Here is a 9,185-nt window from a genome sequence, read left to right as displayed (position 1 = left end):
AAGTTTGTATTGTTGAGCCCGGGGAGGCCCCTGGGTGGCTCCTGGAGAGCCTGGTCACATTTCTTCCTGCCCTTGGCCTTAGAGCTCATCATGGTTCACGCCGTTTCTGGTTCCAAAAGGACCTGTGTTCATAAAGACCACATGTTAGGACAGCACCAAAGTGTCTAGAAATCCAGGCCAGGAGGAGGAGGGAGGGGGTTTGGCTGTGCCCGCCAGTGGCCTGAGAGCCCTCCCACCCACAGAGACCTGGCCCGGGGCCTGTGGGGAGGGCGTGGCCCACGGTCCCCAGCGCTGGCTGTCTCTGGGTTCCAGGAGAACTGCGCGATCCTCGGGGAGCTGGTAAGGCTGCAGGCTCAGAAGTCCCGCCTGCTGGGATTCAGCACGCGTGCCGACTCTGTGCTGGAGATGAACATGGCCAAGACCAGCCAGGTGGTGGCCACTTTCCTAGGTAACCCCGCCTCCCCGAGTCCCAGTGGGGACGGGGGTCAGGTGGACCTTGACTGGACGTGGTGCTGCCTGAGACCCCACTGTGTCAGCCCTTGGGGGTTGCCTTCCCCAACCCTTCATTCTGCCTCGAGGGGCGTGGGGTGGGGGGCGGCTGGGCGGCTGCCACAGGGACATAGCTGAGCCTCTCCCCTCCGCCCGCAGATGAGCTGGCCCAGAAGCTGAAGCCCCTCGGGGAGCAGGAGCGGCCCTGATCCTGGAGCTAAAGAAGGCTGAGTGCCAGAGGCGGGGCCTGCACTTTGATGGGCCCATCAACGTCTAGGACCTGCGCTACTACATGAACCAGGGGGAGGAGACGCGCTACCACGTGGACCAGTACCTGCTCAATGAGTCCTTCCCCATGCAGGTGGTCACGCGCGGGCGGCTGGGCATCTCCCAGGAGCTGCTGGGGCTGACCTTCGACCTGGAGGAAGGCGCCAACATGCGTCACAAAGATGAAGATGTGAGGCTCTACACGGTCCGGGACGCGGCCTCGGGCAAGGTCATCCATCAGCAAGTTCTACCTGGACCTCTACCCTCGGTGCATGCGTGGGGGAACCTGTCGGCCGTGGGCCGGGGCTCCTCTGTGGTAGCGGGGCCTCACCCGCGTCCCTCCCCAGGGAAGGGAAGTCCGGGCACATGGCCTGCTTTGGCCTGCAGCCGGGCTGCCTGCAGCAGGACGGGAGGCGCCAGATTGCCATCGCGGCCATGGTGGCCAACTTCACCAAGCCTACGCCCAACCCGCCCTCCCTGTTCCAGCATGATGAGCTGGAGACCTACTTCCATGAGTTCTGGCAAGCGATGCACCAGCTCCGCTCCCAGGAGGGTGCGGGCGAGGGGCTGAAGGCAGGGGGCGGGGAGGGCCCGGGCTCTCCCGTGGTCCTCAGGCAGGCCCTCGCCACGGGATTCTTCCGCTGATGTCACCCCGCACGAGGAGACGCCCTCGGTGTCAGTTTCCATCATCAAACCCCACGCACTGGGCGCGTAAACAACGGAAGTGGATGTCCTCGAGACTCTGGAGGCTGGAAGTCCCAGATCAAGGAGTCAGGACTGGTTCCCTGCATGTTAAATACAGGTATTCAAGAGTTGCCTTTAAAAAAGACAAAATAGAAGAAAGGAACGTTGCATGCAAGGCTGGTGAGTGATGAGTGATGAGAACCAGAGGTTAGGCTCTGGGGCCGGGAGCACCACGCCCTGTGAGGCCCTGGGGCTGCTGCCAGTCTCGGTGGAGGCTCAGCAAGTCCCAGTGACTTCCCAATGTGGGGGGGGTCCCCAGATGAGCGTCTGGGCCCAGGACCCAGTGCTCGTTCAGTCTTCCTGCAGTCAGCCCTTCGTCCTGAGAGCGATGCTCTCACAGACTGCAACCGGAGCGCGTGGGGACACTTTACTGAGCTGTGCAGCCGTCACTACTGCCCTGTTCTGGAACATTTCCCTCACCCCAAAAAGGTCCCTCACGCCCTTAGTTATCATTCCCTCCCCTCCCCTGTCCCTGACAACCAGGAACCCACTCTGACTCTGTGGATCTACCTGTTCTGGACGTTTCCCCTCAGTGGGGTCACACCCTGTGTGTCCTTCTGTGTCTGACTTCTCTCGCTGAGCACCGTGTTCTCACGGTGCATCCACGTGGCAGCGAGTGGCAGGGCTTCACACCTTTGCGTGGTCGAGGGCCGGAAAAAAGACAAACGAAAAGAAGGGCACGTTGCCTGCGACTCTGGTGACAGCCGGGGATGAGAACCAGAGGGTAGGCTCTGGGGCCGGGAGCGCCGCGCCCTGTGAAGCCCTGGCGCTGCTGCCAGTCTCGGCGGGGCACGAGCAGCGCCGTCCCCCAGGAGCTGCTGGACAAGCTCATCAAGTCCCGGCTGGCCAACCCCCGTGCGGCCGGGCCGAGGGAAAGGAAAGGGGCTCCCGGACCGCCCGGCTGGAAAGCGCGGCCTGGACACAGTGCCAGCGCCCCCGTCTCCTTCCTCCCGCCCTCCAGGCCTCTTCAACCTGCGCCAGATCGTCCTGGCCAAGGTGGACCAGGCCCTGCACACGCAGACGCCCTCGGACCCGGCCTAGGACAATGCCCGCCTCTGCCAGGAGATCCTCGGGGTCCCAGCCACGCCAGGTAGCCAAGCGCACGCCGGGCCCACCTTAGCGGTCAGTTGGCGGCTACTGCCCAGGTCAAGAGGATCCTCTGGTGGTGTGTGAAGGGGGACCGACTGACGGGCTCTGGTCGAGGCTCGCTGACCTCTGGCCTCTTCCTGCCTGGGTTCCTGGGCTGGTCCCTCCAGCTGTGGCCCGCGGAGTCCGAGGGTGGGCTGGGCGTATCTGCACGTGCTTTCTGGAGAGCCTGGAAGAGGCAGGAGAGGGCTTCATACCCCGGACGGAACGCGTCGACGAGGTTTGCCCGTGCGTGTCGGTGCGGAGACGCAGTTCACTCCCTCGTGAGTGCTTTAACCCGCGCTCTCCCCGTGCTGGAGGGCGAGCCCTGACTCATCCCTCGGAGCCTCGGGCAGCTGTCCCTGTAAGAGGCTTAGGGGTGAACCCTCGTGAGCTTCAGCAGAAAGTCGGCAAAGATTGATTTGTGTCCCTCCACTGAGTTGCCCGCAAGGTCCCCGTTTTCTAGAAGTGTTGGGCCAATACTCCCTCTAGTGGCAGGGGACTCAGACAGGGCTGCTTTGAGGCCCCAAGCTCTGGGCTCTGGGGAAGGGGCACGGAGCGGCCAGGGGGCCGGGCAGGAGCCTCTCCGCGTGTGTCCCAGGGACCCACCTGCCTGCGACCTTCGGCCACCTGGCAGGAAGCTACGACGCCCAGTCCTATGGCTACCTGTGCAGCGAGGTGTACTCCGCGGACACGGTCCACACACTCGTTTCAAGCAGGAGGGCGTCCTGAGTGGCAAGGTGAGAGGCCGGCCTGCCGTGCAGACCAACACGGAGGTCCTTGGCCTGGGCCTAGATGCTTGTGCCGCCCGCCTGGGCCTGCCAGGCTCTGAGGGCCCTGCCCAGAACCCCCTGCTCCCCTGCCCTTTGTTGAGTCACAGCAGAGGTGGCCACACCCACACCCTCCGTGAAGGGGGTGCTCCACCCTCCTGCAGCCCCGCCCCCTCTCCTCAGGTTGCCATGGACTACAGAAGCTGCATTCTGAGGCCAGGGGGCTCCGAGGATGCCAAGGGCATGGTGAAGCTCTTCCTGGGTTGTGACCCCATGCAGGACGCCTTCCTCCTGAGCAAAGGGCTGCAGGTTGAGGGCTGCAAGCCGCCGGCCTGCTGACGGCACGGGGTTTTGCCCCCCCGGGCGGGCCGGGTGCCTTAGCGCCCCGTCGGGGCGGGGGAGGGGCCGTGTGTCCTCCCAGCCCCCGAGTCCCCGGCGGCCGGCCTAGGCCAAAAGTCTCCACCTGGAAGTGTCTGGAAAGCCTGGCATCAAGGCTCCCCCTTGTTGCACTAATGCAATCCCTTCCTGGGGAGCTTTCCTGGTAACAAAACGGTTCTTTGAAAACGCAGCCATTAATAAAAAAGACTCTACTCCTGGTCTCTGCCTGCCGTCCCTTCCACCACAGGAGTGGCATGGGGGCCGTCACACTGGGGGGAGTTCTGACCTTGGTCGGGGATCAGCCCTGGGGCCGTGGTGACGCGTCTGGGTCACTGGGAGACGGCTGAGCTGTGGGGTGAGTTCAGACGGGGATGGTGCCCCGCACCCCGACCGGGCAGGCTCTCCAGTGAGGGGGTGTCAGTTTCCTGCCGGCCTCTCGCCCGTCACTGTTTGGCATCTCGGGGGCTGTGACTGGCTGGAGCTGGTTCTGGCGGTGGGCACAGCTGCGGGAAGCCCGGCTGTGGCTGTCCCTGTCCCCGTGTCCTGTCCTCCTGCTCACGGCCGGCCGGCTGGCTCCCTCTGGTCATCGGCAGCTGCTGAAGTCTGGACCACAGCAAGGGGCCACCTTCCTGGGTCCTAGCAATTCTTCCCAAAGGCCTTAGGGATGTGTTTTGGTGGCAGTAGGAATTCAGAGAGGGTGCTGCACCACTGGAGCGGTAGGGTGGCTCTGGACCGTCCCGTGTGTCCTTCCCTGGCCTTTGAGCTCCTTGGGAGCCCTGCCTCCACAAAGGACGCCAGGCAGCGGAACGAGGGCGCGGGCGGCGCCCCGACCTTCTCCCCGTGGCCCAGGCGGGCAGGCCGTGCCATGCTCTGTCCTCTCCTCAGCCTGCCCGCCCGTTCTGTTGTTATTTTACCGAAGAGGACACAGACATTCAGAGAGGCTAGGGTCCATGCCTGAGGTCTCATATCCAGTAAGTGTCAGAGCCGGGGTTTGAACCCAGACAGCCTGTCCCGGAGACCGCGCCCTAACCTCTACACAAACCACCTCCTGGTTCCCTTTATTAGCACAAGACTCATTTCCCTGACAAGCCCAGGCCCCATAAAGGCAACCCTGCCTCCCCCACGTGACCAGCCCTTGCCAACTACTCACCCCAGTGGCAGAGGGACGAGCCACACAGGGGACCCGCCCATCTTGGCCATGGGGACACAGACACCCACTCACACCCAGAAGGACCTCCTCTTTACCTTAGGCCACACGCCCATGCCGAAGGAGCTGCTGTCTGCCAGCTGGTGCAGGTACAGTTCTGTCCTGGAAACAGAGAAGGGACCAGAAGTAAGGGAGGACCCACCCACACCAGTGGCCTGGCAGGGCAGGTGGGCATCATGGCACGGGGCTCCACAGAGTGCCCCAGGTGGCCCCGGGGTCTGCCTCAGGCCCTGGCCCTGCCTCCCGAATATTCCTCACTTGCTGCCCTCAATGGGCCCTTCTTAAGTGAAGGCCTTCCAGAAGCTTCCTTACTCCTCAGTTACCCTGCTCTGAAAACTGGGAGTTTCCTCCCTAATCTGCCCTCTCTCCAAAGGGTAAGGTGCCCCTCTGGCCTTAGCCAGGAGGCTCAGGACAGGTTGGGCCTGCCCTTCAGACGGGGGTGGAAGGCAGGAGACAAATGATGGGGGACGCAGAGGCAAATTGAAAATTATCACCCCTCGCCTGGGGTGAGCACTCCCTGGAGCTTCACTAGATAGAACCTTACTCATTCGTTCAACAGATGAGGAAACCAAGGCTCAGAGACAGGGAGCCACATGTCCAAGAATTCCCAGGAGTCAGCGAGGGGCAGAGATGACTCCCTGGGCCACCTCCCCCAGAAGGCCCTCCCAGATGAGTCTTGTGGCTTCTCTGCTGTTCCACCTGGTGCCTCCTCGCCCTGAGCTACCTCAGGTGCACCCAAGGCTCTCACAGAGTTTAGGAGCTTCTGGAAGATTTGGGGTCTGCTGTTCCTTGCCCACCTCCCACGCTGCTGTCAGAACCTGTACCAAAATGTCACCGTCACAGCAGACATCCACCACCACCCCCCAGCGTGTATAAAGAGCCATATGTGAATTATCTCACTTAATCCTGTAAGGTCAGCAGTCAAGGTACTATTTCCACTTTACAGAGGAAGAAACGGAGGTTCAGAGCAGGTGACACCTGGCCAGGTTCACCCAGCCCAGGAGCAGTACCAGGCAGCAAGAATCAGAGGCCAGATTCCTAACCACTGGGCTCCACTGCCTCTCACCTCTGGGCAGAGGCAGGGCTGGGGCCCTGGAGAGCGGAGGCCCTTTGTCTCACTGCCCTCGGCTGTCCCTGCTCAGCCCAGTCGCTCACCTGAGAGCCAGGTCCAATCCGGATAGCATCTGGGAGAAAACCTCGAAACTGCCTTCCCCTTCCAGCTGCCGGGCCACGTGGCTCTTCTCCAACAGCATCGTCTGCCAGGGGAGAGGACAGGCGCCGGTCAGCACGAGGCCCCACTAGGCTGCCCGCACACCCCCACCAACCCCCAGGCCCACTCTTCGAGGCAGCACCTCAGGCCCCAACTTGGCTGGACGCCTCCAAATCAAAACGTGCCAGGCCTTTGTCTCACTGATTCAGAGTCCACGCAGGCAATCAACGAATGCAACGGGCTCATTCCGATGAAGGAATCCAAGGGTACTAACAATTAACCCAGAGCCGCCCTCCAACACACTCTTATGCAACCGAAGCCCTTAATAACTTGACCCACATGGTGATGCACGGTAGACTTTCAGGGCCGGGACAGAAAGGGATTTATCGTGCACCAGCGAGTCTGGGTATTCTCCTAGCTCCGCATACAAACAACCCTTCTAATAACCTAATCCTGTTTTCTGTTCAAACAGAATGTTGGCGGGGGCGCGGGGGGGGGGGGAAGGGGAGGAGCCAGGTGATTTCAGAGAGAGGAACAAACAGGCCATGTGCCTGTCACACACGGGCTGCCGCAGAAGGCCAGCGAGCGCCTGTTTAATTTCAGCTTACGCTTTTAAGACCCAGCTAATGAGCGGCTGAATTATGTATCTACTCATGAATATTTCATCCCTGTGATACTCCGAGGCACAGACGAGCTGGCCTGCTCCGGGAGGAGATGTCTGGGCACTGAGTGAGGTGGGGAGGAGCTGGCCTTGGCCTGGGGAGCGATGACCATTTAGACACATTCCAGGGTCCCAGCTGGAGGCGTGGGCCCTGCTGAGTGGGGCTGAGGCTACTGCAGCCCCAAAGAGCCCCCTCTCCCTCCCACCCAGAGGCCTCACCTGGAGCTGGGCGGCCGTGACTCGGCCTGTGGCGTTCAAGTCCAGTGACATCACCATGGAGCACCGGGTGGCACGGCGGCTGTGGCCGGTGAACACGGAGCCAAAGGCCCGGAGGACAGTGAAGGTGGCTCGAATCTTCTCCACTGGTGGGGCACAGACAGGGCATCACCCGTGGCCCGGGTGCTGCCACCCCCACCTCTCACAGGACCCCATTCTGGCCCCAGGCCCCAGCAGGGGCCCCTCCACTCCCCCAACTCAGCTCTAAGCCACACCTCTTCCGCTGCTGGGCTGGCCCTGTGCTGCAAGCAGGGGCGCGGGGTGAGCAAGAGTGAGCCCAGAAGGGGAGATACACACACCTAGGATTGGTACGATCTGAGTGACAAGGGCTGCCCTAGGGCCTCCTGGGCCTGGTGGAGTCTAGGAGGAGGGCAGAGCATTAACATTCTTGGACCTGCTGTCGGGGAACGCCCATCACAGCCAGCTCAAAAAGCCCAGCAGTCCCAAGCTTTTTAACATAACTATTTAACAAGCACCCACTATGTGCTAGGCACCTGGATACAGCCTAGCCTGACTCCCACTCCCCCAACACACACTTTCAGCAGATCTACATTCTGGGAGGGCCTCTCCTTGCTGTATCCCCAGCTCCTCACAGGGCTCTAACCTGGGCCAGGTGCAGAACAGGTGATCAATAAAGCATTGGAATAAGCCCAGTGGAGAAGCAGGATAGTACAATGGTTAAACAAGCTTGAATATGGCCTCTCCCCGTTGTTAGTCACCTGATTTGGAGCGAATAAATTAACCTCCCTGTGCCTCAGATACCCCATCTATAAGATGGGGGTAATAATAGTACTTACTTACCTCATGTGGTTGCCACAAAGACTAAAAGATTTAATAATGTAAAGTGCTCAGAACATGCTCCAAATGTGGTGGTGTTAGTATTGTTTGTTATTATTAGAAAAGCAATACTGCCTGGGCCATATATTCTCAGCAGGGGGAATACTGCCCCCAAGAGGGCAGAAACTGATTCTTGAGGATGGGGGCAGTTTTCCTTTCTTATGTATAGAATAGAGCACAGATACACACACACACACACACACATGTCTGTGTGTGTCTGTATATATATACACACATACACACACACTGCATAAACAAATATATGGTGAATCTATGGCATTAACTTTTCACGGTGGGAGACGATTAGGAGAAAGAACAACTAAAAAGGCTCCTCAGAGGGGCAACAATACATTGAGGACACTGGCCCAGGGGTAACAGCTCTGGAGCCAAACTGTCTGTGTTTGAATCTCGGTGCTAGGATGTATGAGCTGTGTGGCCTTGGGCAAGCTGGTTAACCTCCCTGCGTTTTAATGGCCTCATCTATAAAATTCAAATAATAATAATGTCTACCTTATAGGGATGTTTTAAATAATAAATAAGTTAACCTGCTTGGAATAGAGCCTGGCGCGTAAGTCCTCAGCAAGCATTTACCACGATCCCCATCAATATTGTAATTATTATCACCAACTGACACTATTTTTTATTGAAGTATAGTTGATTTACAATGTTGAAACTCTTTCTTTAATGCCCAGCTCAAACATCATTTCCTCAAGGAAGCCCCCCGGCCCCTTCTCTGTGCTCCCTCCGCCTCTCCCCTCCCCAGCTCGGCCAGCAAGCGGTGCAGAGCATTGGAGTCTGGCACAGATGAGCAGCTGAGTCTCCCTTCCGGCTGTCAGTGCCTCCTTGTCTTTGTTTTTACTTATCGGGTCCTCTGCACAGTCCAGTGGGCTGTGCGCTGCACAAGGACACCACACCTAAGGGCACAGCATTTATATCAGATAGCCATAGGCCTGTATACTTATTAGGATGATGGCCCAGAACGTGGTGGTCAAGTGTTTGGTTCTAACAATGTCAATGCGTGACGACGGTTCCACATGTGGCAGTGAGTGTCTTAGGCAAGGAGTACCTGTTTCTAATTCACACAAAAGTACCCAACAGACTAGGGGTGGCCCTGCCCAGAAGCCAGCACAGGGTCTGCACACAGGTGCTCAGTGAACGCTAGCTGAGCAGATATAAGAAAGAGCCGCCCAGCACCCCCTCTGACTCTCCCTTCCCTTCCCC

The 9,185-nt window shown here is 59.4% G+C and overlaps 1 pseudogene across 1 annotated transcript; it reads left to right on the top strand.

The window, feature by feature from the left end:
* The first annotated feature begins 285 nt into the window (after positions 1-285).
* Positions 286-3,734, top strand: LOC309617159 (thimet oligopeptidase-like; annotated as a pseudogene). Its single transcript has 7 exons — positions 286-448; positions 649-1,024; positions 1,104-1,299; positions 2,313-2,355; positions 2,462-2,590; positions 3,227-3,365; positions 3,579-3,734. The product of its transcript is annotated as a thimet oligopeptidase-like (transcript).
* Positions 3,735-9,185: the final 5,451 nt, after the last annotated feature.

The sequence above is a fragment of the Balaenoptera borealis genome, assembly GCF_965194805.1.
Source record: "Balaenoptera borealis genome assembly, chromosome: 1".
Lineage (NCBI taxonomy): Eukaryota > Metazoa > Chordata > Mammalia > Artiodactyla > Balaenopteridae > Balaenoptera > Balaenoptera borealis.
This window is presented reverse-complemented; position numbering and strand designations above follow the sequence as displayed.